Source organism: Vombatus ursinus, unplaced genomic scaffold (genome assembly GCF_900497805.2).
Source record: "Vombatus ursinus unplaced genomic scaffold, bare-nosed wombat genome assembly UNPS02014770.1, whole genome shotgun sequence".
NCBI classification, from domain to species: domain Eukaryota; kingdom Metazoa; phylum Chordata; class Mammalia; order Diprotodontia; family Vombatidae; genus Vombatus; species Vombatus ursinus.
Window position 1 is genome coordinate 23,661,974 of NW_020954548.1, and position 19,617 is coordinate 23,681,590.

Here is a 19,617-nt window from a genome sequence, read left to right on the forward strand (position 1 = left end):
AGGAGTTAGAAAGTGAGCAATAGGGAACTATGAAGGAAGAAAATTTAATTACAAACCTTAAGAAGAAGCAGATAAACCAACAGGGAAAATATTACTAAAAGAAGGGAACATGGCCTTACAGAAGAGCTAAGTGAGTCCAACCATCCATGAATAAATATTGCAAGACAAAGGAAAATGAATAAATATCTAATGATGCAAAGAACCTTGCGACATTCCCAAGAGAGCTTGGAATCACAGCAGGATGTTCCCAAATGGTTTAAAAGAGAAGAATTGTGAAAGCAGAATTTATGGTCTGCATAGCAGAAATCATTTACAAAATGGAAACATTTGGATCCATGGTGGTAAGTCTCAAAGAAACAAAACAGAAAATAACCAATTGGAAATGCAAATGTATAGAGGTAAAGGGCAACCTGAAGTAGAGAAGTAAAAAGCAATAAGGTTAAAGGAAACCCTATCAATAAAAGCAAAATAATGATCTTGAAGACAGGATACATAGAGATAACTTAAGGATTACATGTCTCTCAAAAGAGCATACATGCGCACACACACACACACCACTGATCACCACAATAAAACAAATAATACAAGAAAATATCACAAAACATCTGAACACAGAAAAAGTATCAATCTAAAGAATCGATAGCTTTCCTCTAGAAGAACAAATACAACCACCTTTGCTGCAAATTCCAAGGTACAGTAGTTAAATTTAATAATCCCAATGACAAACAACAAATTCTGTATGTGACCAGGAGAAAGACCTTCAAATATAAAGAAAAGGAAATTTGAATAACACAAGATTATCCTTCACCTACAAAAGGAAACAGTAAGCAATGGAATAATGTATTCCAAAGAGCAAAGGAGCTCAAGATGCAACCCAAGATGACAAGGGTGAAAGGAGAAGTCAAACAGAGGAGGTGATGGTGGAGAAACAATCCTGAAACACCACAGAGGAAATTTCACCACACCAGGCCTACTTGTGAATCAATACTGGGGGTGGGGGTGAGGGGGCTTAAATTGCAGAATGGGAAAGCCTTTAAAGGGGAGAGGGGAAGAAGAAGAGAGAGGAATATATGATATGCTCTAATCTTGTCAAAGATTAACAATGAAGGGGGTGTAAATCAGGAAGAAGTGGTCAACAGGAGAATGATGAAGGATGCAAAGGGAGGGACTGAAACAAAGGAAAAGAAAGGGAAATTTTTCATTTCAATGGCAAGAGGGGTCCCATTAAAAAATATTCTCCTGGAGGAAGAGATTCTTTAAACAGAGATGGGAATAACCTGCAGGAATTTGGTAGGGGTTTTTGTTTCTTTATTTTAAAATAATTAAAAAAATTTTTTTGGTACACTTTAAGTTCCTGTCTCCCTTTATCCCTACTAAAAAAGGCCACCATTTGACACAGTTACACACATACACACACACACGTGTGTGTGAGTAGGCGTATGTACATGTAAAACCATACTATACATACTTCTATTTATCAGTTCGTTCTCTGAAAGTAGATAGCAGCTTCCTTCATAGATCCTTTGTAGTTGATTTGAATATTTATAATATTCAGAATAGCTTAGTTACTCACAGTTATTCTTCAAACAATATTGCTGTTACTATATACAACATTCTCTTGGTCTGCTCATTTCATTAGTCATTATGTCATGCAAATCTTTTCTAAAATGAACCAGCTCATCATTTTTGACAGCAAAGTGGTATCCATCGCAATCATAAACCAAAACTTGTTTAACCATTCCCCAATTGATGGGCATCTACTCAATTTTCAGTTCTTTGCCACCACAAAGAGAGCAGGTCTAAATATTTTAGAATGTATAGTTTTGTTTTGCTTTTCCTTTTTCACCTGATCAACTCGGGAAACAGACCTAACAGTTGTAGTGCTGAGCCACAGTACACATAGTTTCATAACTCTGTGGGCGTAATTCCAGATTGCTCCCTAACATGGTTAGATCAGTTCACACTTCCACCCACAGTGTATTACTGTCCCAGTTTTTTCACATCCCCATCCAACATTTGTCATTCCCCCCTTATATCATTTTAGCCAATCTGATAGGCTGAGATGATATCAGTTATTTTAATTTGCATTTTTCTAATCAACAGTGATTTAGAGCATTTTTTTAAATATGACTATACACAGCTTTGATTTCTTCATCGAAAAACTGCCTGTTCATATCCTTTAGCCATTTATCAATTGAGGAATAGCTCATATTCTTAGGAATCTGACAAAGTTCTCTATATAGTTGAGATATGAGACCTTTATCTGAGAAACTGTCTATAAAAATTTTCTCCAATTTTCTACTTTCTAATTTTGACCACATTGGTTTTACTTGTACAAAGTTTTTTTTTTAATTTAATGTAATCAAAATTATCCATTTTATATCTCACAATGTCCTCTATCTCTTGTTTATTCATAAATTCCTCTCCTATTCATAAGTCTGATGGGTAATATGTTCCATGTTCTGTCTATGGTTATTAAAAATGGGGTGTCTCTTACTATTTCTTCTTGCAGGGTTTTGTTGGTGATATATAGAAATACTTCTAATTTATGTGGGTTTATTTTATATCCTGCTACTTTGCTAAAATTATTGTTTCAACTAGCTTTTTAGTTGAAACTCTTGGATTTCCCAAGTGTGTCATAATATCATCTGCAAAAAGAGACAGTTTTATTACCTCATTGCCTATTCTGATTCCTTCCATTTTTTTCTTCTCTTATTACTACCGTAAGCATTTTGGGCATCCTGGTTTGACTCCTGATTTTATTGGGGAAGCTTCTAGCTTATCCCTAGTTAAAAATAATGCTTGCTGATGGTGGTAGGTAGATGCGCCTTATAATTTCAAGGAAAAATCCATTTATAACTATGCTTTCAAGTGTTTTCATAGGAATGAGTGTTCTCTTTTGTCAAAAGCTTTTTCTGCATCTATCAAGATCATACAATTTTTTGCTACTTTTGTTATTAATATAATAAATTATGTTAATAGTTTTCCTTATGTTAAAGCATTCCTGCATTCTTGGTATAAATCCTACTCGGTCACAATGTGTAATCTTTGTGATATATGTAGATATTGCTGTAGTCTCCTATTTTATTTAAGATTTTTGCATCCACATGCATTAGAAAAATTGGTCTAAATTTTCTTTCTCTATTTTTAGTCTTTCTGGTTTAGGTGTCAGCACCATGTTTCTTTCACAAAAGAAGTTTGGTAGAACTTCTTTTCCTATTATTCCAAATAATTTATTTAATATTGGAATTAGCTGATCTTTAAATGTTTGGTAGGATTCCATTGTAAACCCATCTGGTCCTGATGCTTTTTTTAAAGAAAGCTCATTTATGGCCTGTTCAATTTCTTTTTCTAAAATAGGTTTATTTAGATATTCTATTTCTTCTTCTGTTAATCTAGGCAGTTTCTATTTTAGCAAGTATTCATCCATTTCACTCAAATATTTTAATTTATTGGTATGTAATTAGGCAAAATAATTCCTCATGATTGTTTTGATTTCATCTTCACTAATTGTATATTTACTTTTTATTTTTGATACCAGCGATATGGGTTTCCTCTTTTTAAAAATTATATTAACCAATGGTTTATCTATTTTATTAGTTTGTTTTTTTCTTTCAGAAAAACAACTCCTAGTTTTATTTATTAATTCAATGTTTTTTCTTACATTAATTTTTATTAATCTCACCTTTAATTTTTAGGCTTTCCAATTTGTTTAATTGAAGATTTTAAATTGTATACCCAATTTATTGATCTGCTTTTGCTCTATATTGCTGATGTAAGCATTTAGAGATATAATTTTTTCTCTAATTACTCCTCTTGCTGCATCTCATAGGTTTTGGTATGCTGTCTTCTTATTGTCAATCTCTTTAATAAAATTACTTATTGTTTCTATGACTTGTTATTTAATCCACTCATTCTTTAAGAATAAGTTATTTATCTCCAATTAATTTTTAATTTGTTTCTATGGTCCCTTATTAAATATAATTTTATTGTATTCTGATCTGAAAGGATGTATTTAATATTTCTGCTTTTCTGCATTTAACAATAAAGTTTTTATGCCCTAAATATATGGTCAATTTTTATAAAGGTGTTATGTACTGCTGAGAAAAAGTTATATCCCATCCTATTCCCATTCAATTCTCTTCAGATATCTATTATATCTAGCTTATCTAAGATGCTATTCCCCTCCTTGATGTCTTTCTTATTTATTCTTTGGTTAGAATCTGAGCTCCTGGGGACATCTGACAGCCAGAAGAATGGTTGGTGGGGATGGACCCACAGAGGAGGCTTCATGACAAACAGGAAAAATGACCATGGGGAGGACAAAGGGTAGGAATGACATAAACAATGAAGGATATAGGAAAATTGCTACCATGGGGTAATATTTATATCTTTTCTATCACTTGAAAATATTGCTATTTCAAAGAGAGAGACACAACAAAACAAAAGAGCAAGAGCTGCAAGGCAATAAAATAGAAGCTGTTTATAAGAAGGAATCCAAACTAGATACCTTAGAATAGATAGATAGAAAGGGAAGATAAAAATTGAAAAATGAAATAAAGAAATCCATACTAGAAAAAGATAGAAAATGAAATAAAAAAAACTAATGAACAAAATAAGTTGAAAGGGAGAAAAAAAAAGAGGATTTTTATTTTACCACTTAACTGAGGGAAGAGGGCAAATGGGAAAGGATTAAACAACTGGATAAAAGCAAGTAGGAAAAAGGAACTAATAAATTCAACAAAACTAGGTAAATGGTAACAAATGGGGAGAGGTAAGGAGAAATAATTCAATGCGAATAGACATGCCTCAAAGTGTTAGATTAAGCTAAAATAACTGAAAAGGTAAGATACAGACTTTATAGAGAAAGAAGAAAAAAAAGATCTTAGCTAATAAAAGATTAGAGAAAAACAGATGAAAATATAAACCTAACTTTCAGAATTTTAAATGTGAATGAAGTCAACAATTTAATAAAGTGAAAAAGGACAACAATTTGGATAAGAAAATCGCCACAGTTTACATGAAACACAACTAAAAACAAAAATATGAAAGAAAATGGCAATGATGAAACAGCATGCTGAAATTTTTGGGATACATCAGGTGGAAGATATTCCTAAAAACATGCATTAACAAAACAGAAAAGGAAAGGATTAATCAAATGAATATTTTGAAAATTTAGGAAATAAACAAGTAAGTAAATTTAAAACAGGCACAAAACTGAAGCTGAAAGTGGAAAAATTAGAATACCTTCCCTCTTAAAAATAACTCTATATAAATGATAAAACTGAAAGTTGGTCCTCTGAAAACTAATAAAGTTGATAGACCTTTAGCCAGTCTAATTAAAAGGAAGAGGGCAGAATATCAAATCAGTAAAATAGCAAGATGAAATCACAACAAAACCAGAAGAAATAAAAAAAAATACCAAAACTATTATGTATATTTATATGCTAATAAAACTGAGAACACAAAAGAAATACAGGGAAAACTTAATATAAGTATACATCATATACTTATATATTATTATATACTTATATATCATATACTTATATTATGTATAAGTATATAAAATATAAAATGCTCACAATAACAAAAGACCAAATAGAGATCTTAAGAACTCCAATTTCAGAAAAGGAAATGGAACTACCTGTAAAAGAACTATCAAAAACAAAACTCGTGGTCTTGATGGATTCATAGAATTCTATAAAACTTTTAAAGAATAATTAGTAACAATATTATATGAATTATTCTCAAAATTTTAGAAATAATACCCTACCAGACTCCTTTTAAGACAAAGGTAGTCCTAATACATAAACCAGAGAAGGATAAAGCATAGGAGAATTATGGGCCAATATCATTACTAAATATTAATTTTAAAAGTTTAAATAAGAAATTTAAAATCCAGTCAAACAGACTACAGTGAGTTTTCCAAGAAAACATGCATCATCATTATCAAGGAAGATTTATACCAAGAAGGCAAGAATGGTTCAACATTAGAAAAACAATCAATCTAATCATATTAAAAACAAAAACACCCCAAACAACATGATTATCTCAGTACACGACCTTGACAAGGTAAAATATTCAGTTATGCTACAAATCCTATAACATACAGGCATAGGACTCTAAAAAAAATCATCCAAAGTATCTATTTAAATGGTACAGCTAGATGGTACAGGATAGCATAATAGACATTAGCAGGACTTTTCAATGAAGCCTTTATGTATGCCGTGGGGGGGAGAATTAAGAAGAAAGGCAAAGGAGAGGTATGATAAGAAAAGTTTTATAGGATTTAAAAACGGAAAAGATTTTAGAGATAATTTATTCTAAGTCCTCCAGTTTTACAGATGAGAAAACTAAGGCCTAGAGAAGGGAAGCAACTTTTCCAAGATCATAAAAGTGAGAACTAACTTTCTGTCTCTGGCCTTCTAACTCCAATCCAGTGTTCTTTCTTCTAAACTACGTTGCTTGTGTTATGATGTTTCTTTTTTGATTGGTTACTACCCTCAATAATTATAGTAAAACGTAGAGAAGAGTCAAGCAGGATAAGAAAGTATGGGGTTGTCATCGGATCTGCTAGAAGGATTGCCAACATCAATGAGAATACAGATTCATCAAAATGTAATATCTAAATGGTTCAATTAAAATTATCTCCTCCTTAGGTTGTTACCCTCTATTTCTCTACAGCATTTGTATTGCTGACCATTTTCTTCTTCCTGGTCTGTCTTCCCAATATTTTCACAATAATGTTCCTCCTAGCTGGCTGACCATTGCTTTTCAGTCCTTTGCAGGATTGTCGTACATTTCATATCCTCCTATTTTTGCATGGGTATACTTTGAAGCTCTACCCTCTACCTTCTTTTCTTTTTTTCTCTCTCTCTGTCTCTCTCTCAACTCCCATGGGTTCACCTCTATGGATGATTCGCAGCAGCTACTCTACCAATAAGACCTCCAGCTCCTCAGGTCCTGTTGTCTCCAATAATGATAACTTACTATATCTAAATTAACTCCAGCCACTCAACCACACTTCACAGACATTTTCTTGCCCACTATTTCCTTCTGCCTTGTCCTCCTTCCTCCCCCTACTTCTTCTTCTGCAAACTAATCACCAAAATCACTGCTTCTGGAAAGGGCATGTCAAATCACCACCGCCCTATGGCTATATTCACCATCTCTGTGACCTGCTAAATTGAAACTCTTCTAAAACTGAACATGTGCAAAAGAGAACTCCGAATCTTCTTAAATTCCCTTCTCCTCCTAACTCCTCTATTTCAATTGTAAGCATCACCTACCCTCCAATCACTTAGATTCACAAACTTAAGTCATCTTTGATTCGTACCTTTCTTCCATGGACCATATTCAATAAGTTATCAAGTCTTGTCAATTTTACCTCTATAATATCTCTCAAATTGATCTCTTCTATACTCACACTGCTACCTCTGTAGTTCAACCCCTTATCACTCCTCACCTAGGCCATTTTAATAATCTCTTAATTGGGATTCTGGATCTCCAATTCATCCTTCATACAGTTGCAAAATATTCTTCCTAAAGCGCAAGTCTAAGCATGCCATTTGTTTGCTCGAGAACCTTCCATTCCTCCCTATTGCCTTTAGAATAAATGACAGACTCTTCACTTTTTTTTTTTCAAACTCTTCACTTCAGCATTTAAAACCCTGCACAATTTGGCTCTAGCCTATCTTTTCAGGGATCTCTTTTGCTTTTGACTCAACTTGTGATTTCATCAGGTGATGAACACCTGGTAAGGAATGTCCTCTGCCAATGCAGAGCAATGATGTTCTCTTCAACTGATGGTTTGGAGAGTCATCCTGGGACACACAGAGATTAAATGAGGTGCTCAGGGGCATTCAACCAGTATGTTTCAGAGGCAGGACTTGAACACAGACACTCATGCTTTCAAGGCCACCTTTCTATCCACTATGCCGTGCTACCTCTCCTTTGTAAGGTTATTTCATATTATTCCCGTTCGTTCCACCCAAACTGGCATTCTTGCTGTTTCCTCAATTTGATATTCCATCTTCCACTTTGGTGCCTTTTCACAGGCTGTCTGTCCCCTCTTACCTAGGATGCACTACCTCCTAGCATCCACCTCTTGGAGACCTTAGCTTACTTCAAGGCTCATGTCATGGTCATGTGCCATCTCCTACAGGAAGTCTGTATTGATTGCCTGAATTGTTAATACTTTGTCCCTCCTACTCTATGCTCATCTATAGAAACTGTGTCCCCCCTGCCCCACTCACCTCAATTTCTTGAGTGTAGAGATTATCTTTAAATTGTTTTTATGTCCTTAACATCTATTACAGGGTCTGGCATGTAGCAGATGATATTTAATAAGTGTCTGCTCTGCTGGATTAAATTATTTGCAACTCCTCTTGTATCTATTACAGAAAGTACCCTGGTCACGGGGTACTTAGTAATAGTAAGAACTAGGAAAATGATAATGCCCCTAGAGGTGTCAAAATACCAAAACTCATTCATAGAAATGATAAAGTGGGAAAAGTCAAGTATCTGGTATCAAAAGATACCTGGGTTTGAATCCTGGCCCTGTTATTTACTCTCTGTATGACCTTTAGAAGTCATTTTACATCTTGGGCCTTAATTTCCTGAACAGAAAAAGAGGTGGTTAGGTTAGATGATCTCCAAATTCTCTCCTAGATGTAAAGACTGATTTTTTAAATTAATTATTAGCTATATATCTGGAAGTTGATGAATACATGTTCATAGGATTTTGTATTTCAGTCTACTTAAGGAACATGATATCAGGTGTTTGTTTGTTTTATGGGAAAGGACAGGAAGGGGATTGCAGAACAAACTTAACTAGAGGCAAATAAGGCACTAAAGTACCAAGCAAACTGGGAAATACTTAGATGCTTGATCAAGAAATGAAGTCTTAAAGTAGCAAGGCTTGTTTTCCCCTGTCTTCTACTCTGGGTAAAATTCCTGACTAAAGAGCAAACTGACTGAAAGAAAAATAAAAAAAAATTTTTTTAATAGAAAAATGTGGGAGCAGCAATTTCCTAGATTTCTTAGAATACAGCAACCTATAATTTCTGTTGATAGGCAATCCCTATTTTGGGAAGGGGACTCAAAAGAGGAGTTGCTTAAGAAGTCTCAAAATGAACAATTTTAAGAATTTCACATAAAAAAAGAAGACTAATTGAGCTTCAGAATCTTATAATTTATAATTCATAGAGTTTAGAGCTGAATGGGATCTTATATATAATTTAATCTATCTGCCACTCTATACGGATAAAGAATAACAACAAATGCAACTTCATATAGTGTTTCAAGGTTGGAAAAGCATCTCATACATAAGTACTATTGTTATCTTCACTTTACAGATGAAAAAACTGAAGTCTAGAGGTTACACAGGTAGGACAGATCTTATTTTAAATGTGGTGGGAAGTGTTGTTTGCATGTGGAACATACACCAAAGCGTAAGGTGCATATTATGATTAACAGCAGTATTAGTTTGTGTCCTCTGGTGGTGGCACATTTTAAAGAATGAGATTGAGGAGGGGTGGGATTTATTTAGTTATCTGGCAGAAACATTTTCTATACATTGCATAATGAGTACCTAGCAATCAAAATATAAAAGATTTTTGAAACCATCATGCAATTATTTAGCTAAGTGGGAAGTGCCCTCAAGAAAAGGTTGGATCAAATATTAAATATTTCTTTACTTGACTTTATCAAGTAAACTGAACAATTCAACTTAACAAACATTAAGCAACGAGTGTGTGAGAATAGGATACTTTATGCAAAAGTCAACAGAGAGTGAAATTAATACATTAAAGAATAATACTATTTCATATGTATAGAAGTCCCTTTCCCCCAAAGGTCAAGATGGGCAAATCTTTGTATATTTCTTCTATGTGTATTTTCAGTTTAATAAACATTGATGACACATAGTGAGTTGGATTCTCTAGGATGCAGATGAGTGATTTGCAAAGTGGAATATGCATATGGGCTCACATTTATACAGCACTTTAAGGAAGCTATCTCCTCACAACAACCCTGTGAAGGAGATAATACAAGCACTGTTATATCAGTTTGCCATATGAAGAAAATGAGGTTCAGACATTATATTATTTTCCCACAGTTACAGAAGTAAGAAGAAGTTAATATATCCCCTGAAATAGGGAACTCTTTGTTATTTTGGTCTTCTTAAGTTCTAGCCTAACATTCTAGACATGCCAAAATATTTCTCAATATTTCAATGGAAATTAAATTTTGGTAAACTGAAACATGCCATAAATGTACTAGGTGAATTAATTTTTAAAGAATTACTAATGTGTAGGGGCAGCTAGGTGGCACGGTGGATAGAGCACCAGCCCTAAAATCAGGAAGACCTGATTTTAAATCCGGCCTCAGACCAAACACTTGACACTTACTAGCTGTGTGGCCCTGAGCAAGTCACTTAACCCCAATTGCCTTAAAAAAAAAAAAAAGAATTACTACTGTGATGGATTTTATAAAATGAATAATCACTAACTAATTTATCTTTTATGTAAATTTGGATTCTTTTGTGTGTGGTACCAAGTAAGCAGCTAATTAGATTGAAATATGTCTTCTTCCTTTATAATCCAACTCATTTATTTGTTGTTGTTGGCATTGTTTTCTGGTTGTTTGTAGTTGTGGCCTAAAGAACAAGCAGTACATTTCATTATATTTTGTCAGTATCTATGAACTTCATTATTACTATGCCATCTAATTATTGCTTTCTCTACATAAGGGAAGAACAAAATTTTGCCTCTTATACTTTGTAAGATATTGAAATGTCAAATACTCTTTGCTTATTGTACCTTGGTTGACATGTCTGATTTCTCTTTCTATCATGATAATAGTGCTTGACTGCAATACTAATGTTAAAAAATTGGAATACAGAGCCATTACTTAATTTTCTTAAGTAGTGGCCATGGAATAGGAGAGCTTGCATTAACAACAACAATAACAACAGCACTAAGAATATATTGCTAATAAGCATGAGAGTCATGTAAACAGAGGAATACTGATCTTATGAAATGCAAAAGCTAGCAATACATTTTTCTTATGAGAATAAAACCTACTTATGGTAAAATACAATACCAGAAGTGGTTTAATGCATAAGCCTAGAAGAGGGGAAGCTTTGATTATTGTAGCACCTCAGTAAGTGTGGTAATTCATTGCATTAGTTGTCCTGTATAATTGTCCCCTACTTTGGCTCCACCTTCCAGTAAAACCTTCATGAGTCAAGCTGACTTTCTGGTGGTTCAAATATCACACTTCTTGATGGGTATACATAAACTTGGAGTTATCAGTTAAGGAATATGACACTGACTATCTGTATTTTGATGATTCTATTTGTATTATAAAGCCTAGAACTGGTGCCAAGATGTAGGACTTTTATTTAACTAAAATCATGGCACAGTCAGCTAAGAGCTCCAGAAGCCAGGAAAGTATCTAAAGAAGGAAGGGATAACAAAAGATAGAATCACAGATTGTTAGCAGAGACTAGAGAGATGATATAAATCTAAGTGCTCCTTTTATGATTGAGCAAACTTAGGTCTAGAGGAGTTAAGTGACTATCTCAAGGTCATACAGTAAATTAGAAGGTCCTTTCTATAAAGTATCCTTACTAAATTCTCTGACTTCTTAATAGACAGAATATATTGGTAATTTAACATTTTCTTGATGACTCAGGGGCAGTATTATGATCATCCATTACTGTTTTATGTTGTACATAATCCAGTGATGCCCTTAGCAGTTCCTGAAGTGGGTTGTACTATGTTAAATACAGCCTCAGGCAGGACTTTTGTTATCCCCCCCCTGGATTTTTATAGTGGGATGTTCTTTCTTTTTGGGGAATGGGGATGAGGAGAAGGCAGGAAGTTGATGGCAGTGAATGTCTTTCCTGACAGTCAGGCTGTTAGGTACTACTTTTATCCATCCCTACTCTCTTTCCTGAGCTCTATACTCTCACATCAGCAACTGCCTTTTGGACCTTTGTCATTGTAGGTATCTAAAATTTAACATGTTCAAAATAGAATTAATGACACACGTACAACCAGAAGTCAGGTCTCCCAGAGACCAATCCAGTTCTCCTTCTACTATATATCATGTTCTGTCTCTCATTGCTTAGATGGCATTCATATCACTGTTACTAGCAATATGTTGGACTTGTATGTATGGTTTGATAAAATTAAACATGTATGGTTCTTTGGGTATGCTTTCTGATTATTGTAATATCATGTTAATAATTATTTTACCTTTTGAAAAAAAAGAAAATCATCTTATAATTGTTTTCTCTCTCCTCTACAAAATATATGCTAATAAATAATACTGAAAAATGACTATATGTTTTGCATTGATTATAACCTAAGAGTTATTATTCCTCTTAATTGCAGTTAATTGTCAAAAACTTAATATAAATTTAATTAGTATTTATGAATCTACTTTCCAAGTACATAGTTTTCCTTTTTAAGTTGTTGTTTTTTAAATGTGGGTTACACTGTGGAAAAAAAGACCTTACCTGAGTTAGCACAGTGAATACATATAGTAAAGCATCTGAACAGCATGAGAAGTTGCTGCACCTAATCAACAAAGGATGTCTGTACAGTGATTTCCAGAGACTTGTACAATTAAAAAACCCCTTCACTTCTATAAAGTCCTTAACTGAACTGTTCACACTGACATACCATCCTCCAAGGAGAAGGTAAGACAGAGTGGACTGTTCTGTTTCATGTGGAAAAATGTGTTGTCTCATCTCACTCCTGTATGTGAGATAGTAACTGTTTAAAGAATGTTGTTGATAGCATTCAATTCTGAGTCCACCTTCTATTTTCTTCTGTTGCATGAGTTAAGCCATTTATTCCCTATCATTTGGTGATGAAGATATTTTGTGTAAGTCAACATGGCAGATGATAGTAATGATAAGATCTCACATATATAAAATGCTTTAAAGTTTATGAAGTACTTTCTTCATAACAACCCTGTGAAGTGGATAGTACAAGTACTGGTAAATTCCACTTTACAGAGGAGAGGTTAAAGAAGGTTAATCTTTTCAATGTAACTTCTTTTGCTATTTTTAAAGCAATTTTTGATGACTATAGGATCACAAATTTAGAGCCAGAAGGAACCTTAGAAGCCACAGATTTTGATTTCCTCATTTTACAAACCAAGGGCCAAAGAGGTTAAGTGACTTACCTGAGGTCACAAAGGGAGTAAGGAGCAAAGCTAAGATTTGAACCCATGTCCTCTGATTCCAAATCTGTCACTTTTTGCACTGTAATAAGCTCCCTTCCCCCAAATCCTTTCTACATTGTATGCCATCTAAATTCTCTGACCTCTTAATAGAGAGAATATATTGGTGATTTGGCATTTTCTTGGTGACTCAGGGGCAGCATTATGAACATTCATTATTGTTTTATGTTAGACATAATCCAGTGATACCCTCAGGAATTCCTGAGCCACAGACAACTGGACTTTTGCTGTTCTCCCCCTGGAATTTTATAGTGAGGATTTCATTTTTGGGGGGGGGGGGGGCAGTGTCCCTTCCCTGACAGGCTATTGAGTGCAGCCTAAAAAAAGCTATATACTTTCATTCCAATAACTATTGGACTTTTCCCATTGCAGGCACTTAAATTTAACATGTTCAAAATACAACTCATTGTTTCCCCACCTACTTACCTTACCCCCTTGCCACTTCATCATTTCTCTACTTGTGTCAGATATTACCATCCTTTCAGTTACTCAATTTTGTAATTTCAGAGTCATCCACTATCTCCCTTGCCCTCTCCTCAATTCTATATCCAATTAATCGCCAAGCCTGTATAGATTCTAGATCCTCAAGATCTCTCGAACATGTCCCTTTTCTTTTACATACACCATAACCACCCTAGTTCAAGACTTCATCACTTCTCATGTAGATTCTGAAATAGCTTCCTAACTGGTCTCTCTGCATCCATTTTCTCTCCTCTCTAGTCCATGCTCCACACTACTTCCAAAGCAATATTCCTAAAGTACAGTTTTGACTTGTGCTTCTTAGGCTCAAAAGTTTCTAATGGCTCCCTACTGCTTCTAGGGTAAAATACAAATACCCTTGTTTGTTATTCAAATTCATTCACAATCACAGTCTGGCTGTGGCTTACCTTTCCAAACTTATTACACATTATTCCTCTTCCTGTACTTTTTTTTTTCCAGACAAACTGGTCTACTTGTTATTCCTTATACACAGCACTGTCTCTTGAGTCTCTATGCCTTTGTACAGGTGATCCCCCTATTCACAGAATGTACTCCCTCCTCACTTTACCTCTTAAAATTCCTTGATTTTTGCAAAGTTCTCAGCTCGAGTCACTTTCCTGACGCCCTCACTGCAGCCACTATTGCTTATCTCCTGTAAGAACTTTCTCATTTTTGTCTTTGTACTCCTAGCGCATAGCAGAAATGTGTCACACATTGTAGGCACTACACAAATGATCGTTCATTAACTTCTGCTGCTGGTGAAAACTCTCTTTAAACTCCAATTGCCATCTTTAGCCTTCCTATCTCCAACTTCTAATGTGCTGCTTCAAGATTCCTTGTGGGTTTGAAAATCAGAAAAGCCAGCTTAAAGCTGAGTTTCAAACAAGACTAGATAGTTTCCAAATAAGGGCTGGGGGAGTTCTCCAATGAGAAAAGGTCATGAGATTTAATGGAAGGACTTGGTGACATCTATTCTGGCTGCTCAGAACTTTTTAACTTGGTAATAGCTTTTTAAAAAATACAGTCTTAGGAATCAGAGCTGAAAGGAACCTTAGAGATTGTCTAATCTAATGCTCTTATCTTATAAATGAGCAAACTGTGGCTGCAAATAGTTTCCTGTGCACAATTTTATTCAATTCTGAAAATAATCCTTTGAGTATATACACAGGTAAGCCAGCTGTACAGTTGAGGCAACTAGGGCTCAGAGATGTTAAGTGACTTGCCAAATGTCCCAAAGCTAATAAGTGGTAGAGCTAGGGCTTAAATTCATGTCTTACTTGGAAGCCAGTATTTTTTATATTACATTTGGTTGCCTCTCAGGTAAAGAAAAAGAGCTAGTCTGGGATTTATAGATAGGGAGGTAGAGTTTGGTTGCTCAGTATGCCAGGGGTGGTAAAATTAGGTAGAGAAGTTAGGATAAAAAAATGCAGAAAGAAGGGAGGTCTAACTAAACAGCAGAAAGGAAAAAATGTTCTGAGCATCAATGAACCAAGTAAGACCCCTCCTGAGTGCAGAAAGCAATGGGGGAAAGGGAATGTGAAGTAATCAATCCACTATCTTTCACCCAGTAACGATTCCCTCTAGTGGGATGTATTAATGGGACCTGATGTTCGACTGGGGATGAGAAGAACAAGACAAATAATTTGAACTGAGGTTAATACTAGCTAAAATCGACATTTTTTTAAAAAGGATAAAATAACTTATAAGGCAAAGAGAAAAGCTTTTTTCTCCCTGATACATACAATTCAGATAGAGATTTATAGAGAATATGAACCTCACCTAAAATAAATTCCCCAAAGGCCATATTCTCTTGCAGTAATAGATTCAGAAAGAAAATGTACTTCATGTGTGTCTTAGAAGTTATATGCACTTTCAAAAGCAACAACAGAAAGGTGGTAGAAGAATCTCTGTGGCTTCAACAATATGTTCGCACCATCATTTGGATCTTCAATAAGATATTCTTTATTAATGTCCTTTTCAAAAGCAAGTCAGACCAAGTTTGGTATAAAACATCAGATCTCCCTCTAGTGGTTACAGCTGAACAGATTACAGTATAAAATCTGCTTTGGGCAATTCATGGATTACCTTCTTCTAGGGCACAAATATGATTCTGAGGGCTTAAGTTTCAAGACTATTTTGATTGTTATACAGTTGTTTTCTTTTTTGAAAAAAATCCATTTTGTCTCTTACAAATGTTCAACACCTCACATAAAAAGTGGATTACATATATGTATGAACGGAACTCTACATATTAGTCACCACAACTACACTGGATAGTGGCTGGAAATGGTACAATTGAAAGATATCTATCAATCAATAAATAAAATATTTATTAAGTACCCACTATGTATCAGGCACTGTGCTACGTGTTGAGGCTATGCATCCAATGAAAGAAACAATACCTACTTGCAAGAAACCTACATTTTGACAAGAGAGACAAGTACATGTATAAATATATACAAATAAATATAAAAAGCATACATATAAATGAGTTAAATAAAGGTAGTTTGAAAAAGAAGGCACGAGCAACTGAGAGGAACAAGGAAGGCTTCGTGTAGAAGGTGGTATTTTAACAGCATCCTGTAGGAAGAAAGGAGTTAGTTGGGGAGAGGGGGTTGGTTGCAGGGGCAGGAGAACATTCCAGCCACTGAGATCAGCCAGTACAAAGGCTGGGAGAGGGACTACTGTGAATAAAGAACAAAGAGAAGGCCAATTTGACTAGATGTATGAGAGGGGGAGCAGGGTCCAGTGGGATTACAAAGATATGTTGGAAATAGGTTGCAAAGGCCTTTAAAAACTAGAGAAAGGAGTTAATATTTGATACACAAAGCAATAGGTAACCACTAGACTTGAATAAGTAGGGAGGTAACATGGCTTAAGGAAAAATCAATTTGACAGCAGTGTACAGGTTGGGCTAGATTGAAGAGATATTTGAAACAGGGATACCAATTAGGGTATTTTTATAATAATCTAAATTAGAAATAATTAGGGCCTGAACTAAACTGTGAGTAGAAAGAAGGGGTAAGATCTGAAAAATATAGTGGAGGTAGAAATAGTAGGATGTGACAACTGCTTGGATATGTGAGGTGAGGGAGAATAAGGAATTGGGTATAATTCCAAGATCATAAACCTTAAAGATTAGAAAGATGGCATTACCTCTGACAGAAATGAAAAGTTTTAAAGAAGGGAGACTTGGAAGTTGGGATAATAATGAGTTTTATTTTAGCTCTGTTGAGTTTGAGATATCTCTGAAACATCTAGTTTTAAATTTCAAATTGGTAATTGGTGATGATGGATTGAAGTCCAGAAAGAGACTGGGGCTGGATTTATAGATCAGGGAGTTATCAGCATAGAAATGATATCACTAACAGAGAGATTTAGATAGAAGCATAAAGAGTCAAGGACAGAACCTTGGAGAAGAGTTGGGGGAGGTGGAGGTGATGTGGATGATGAGCCAGCAAAGGAGAAGGTCAGAGAGGTAAAAGGAGCATCAGGAGAGACCACTGTCACAAGACCCCAGAGAAGAGAGGGTATTGTGGCCAACAGCGCCAAATATAACAGACAATGATAAAGACTGAGAAAAGATCATCAGATTTGGCAATTAAGAAATCTCTGATAAATTTGGAAAGAACAGTTTCAGTTGAGAAAAGAGGTTAGAAACCAAAATGAGGAGTGAGGGGGCAGAGAGGAAATAAAGGCAATAAATATGAGCAGCTTTTTTCTAGAAGTTTGGCTGAGAATGGGAGAAATATAGGAAAGCTTAATTGAGTGGGTGGGATCTAGTGAAGACTTTTTTTAAAGCTGCGGGAGAATTTGGTATATTTGAAGGCAATACTGAAGGAAATAGACAAGGAGAGGAAAAAGTTAGGAGATAATTGAGGCTGCAATATGGAAAAGACACGAGGGGATAGAATTGAGGTAACATAACAACAAGAACTAGCGCAGTATACGCACAATGCTATCCAAATATTATTTCATTTTATCCTTAAAACAATACTGGCATACTTGAGGTGCTATCCTCATTTTACAGATGAAAAATCTGGGGCCAATAGGTTAAGTGACTTGGTCAGGATAACAAAACTAGTGACTGTCTGAACCTGGATGTGAACTCACGTATCCCTGACTCCAAGTCCAGTGGGCTATCCGCTGTGCTATCTAGTGGCTAACAGGTAAAGACACTGACCTTAGGAAGGAGAACAGTTGCCTTATTGTCTGAAACTGGAGGAAAGGAGGAGAAGGTGGGGGATAGTGAGGTTTTTGAGATTAAGAAAGGTGGGAAAGAGGAAATTCATATACAATGATCTCAATTTTTTCAATAAAGTAAGAGGTGAGGGCCTCAAGAGAGAAGAGAAAGTTTAGAAAATGTTTTGTAAGGAGTAATACAGCAAATCAATTAGGGAGGAATAAAAGGATTGCCTTATCCCAGTGAGGGCCCAGTTGAAATTAGGCAACATACTGAGAATTGCCAGAAGAGCAGGTTGGTTTTCAAAGAGGCAAAGGAACTAGAAACCAAATTGCCAACATCCATTGGATTATGGAGAAAGCAAGGAAGTTCCAGAAAAACATCTACTTCTGCTTCACTGACTACACTAAAACCTTTGACTGTGTGGATCACAACAAAATGTGGCAAGTCCTCAAAGAGATCGGAGTACCAGATCATCTTATTTGTCTCTTGAGAAGCCTATACGTGTATCAAGAAGCAACAGTTAGAACCAAACATAGAACAAATGATTGTTTTAAGATCGGGAAAGGAGTACAACAAAGCTGTATTTTTGTCACTTTAATTTATATGCAGAGTACATCATGTGAAATGCCATGCTAAATAAATCAAAAGCCAGAATTAAGGGTACCAGGAGAAATAGAAAAAAAAACAAAACACTCAGATATTGTACAATAGGAGCCAGAATGTGAGAAGGTGACCTATGACTCCACAGTTAATGTAAACTACCTTGAACAAGCAAGAGAAGCTCAAACTACCCCATTGTATAACTTGCACGTGACTCTGGGCCATGTATTGTAAGATCTGAGGCACTATGTATTCTTGGTTCTGCTGCTATATAATAACTGGCCTGGCTTGGGAGTGGGGTTGGGGAGCAGGGATCCACTATCCTGTCCTGTCGCTGCCTAGGTCTGGTCTCATGAGTAAACTGCCCCAATTATGATCAAGCTGCCATAGGCCCCTCTTTCTTTAGTATCTCAGTATTCTCTCAAATGTTTGCCACCCTATTGGCATAATCAGGGCAGAACAGACCTGCCCCCTTACAGATATTCAGACAATACCACTCTGATAGCAGAAAGTGAAGAAGAATTGAGAAGCCTCTTGATGAGGGCAAAAGAGTGCATAAGCTAGCTTGAAACAATATTTTAAAATTTTAAGATAATGATGAATGGCCCTGTCACTTCCTCAAAAATAGAGGAAGAGGGAATGGAAGCAGAGTCAGATTTCATATTCTTGGGCTCAAAGGTCACTGCAGATGGCAACTGTAGCCATGAAATTAAAAGACACTTGCTCATTGGAAGGAAAGATAATGCAAATCTGGACAGTATACTAAAAGGCAGAGACATCACCTAGTCAACTAAAGTCCATATAGTCAAAGCTATGGTTTTTCCAATAGTAATGTATGGCTGAGAGAATTGGACTATAAGGAAAGTTGAGCATCACAGAATCTGTGCTTTCAAATTGTAGTACTAGAAAAGTCTTTTTTTTTTCAACCATTTATATTATTTATTACCAAAAAATTGTAATAGTCATTTCAGTCATGTCCAACTCTTTGTGACTCCATTAGGGGTTATCTTGGCAAAGATACTAAAGTGGTTTTCCATTTCCTTCTCCAGTTCATTTTATAAATGAGGAAATTAAGTCAAATAGGGTTAAGTGAT

The 19,617-nt window shown here is 35.3% G+C and overlaps 1 protein-coding gene across 4 annotated transcripts in view; it reads right to left on the minus strand.

The window, feature by feature from the left end:
• The window catches only part of KDM4C (lysine demethylase 4C), a 480,568-nt gene that overhangs the window by 66,172 nt on the left and 394,779 nt on the right, over positions 1-19,617 (minus strand). The gene's annotated exons all lie outside the window — the stretch shown is intronic.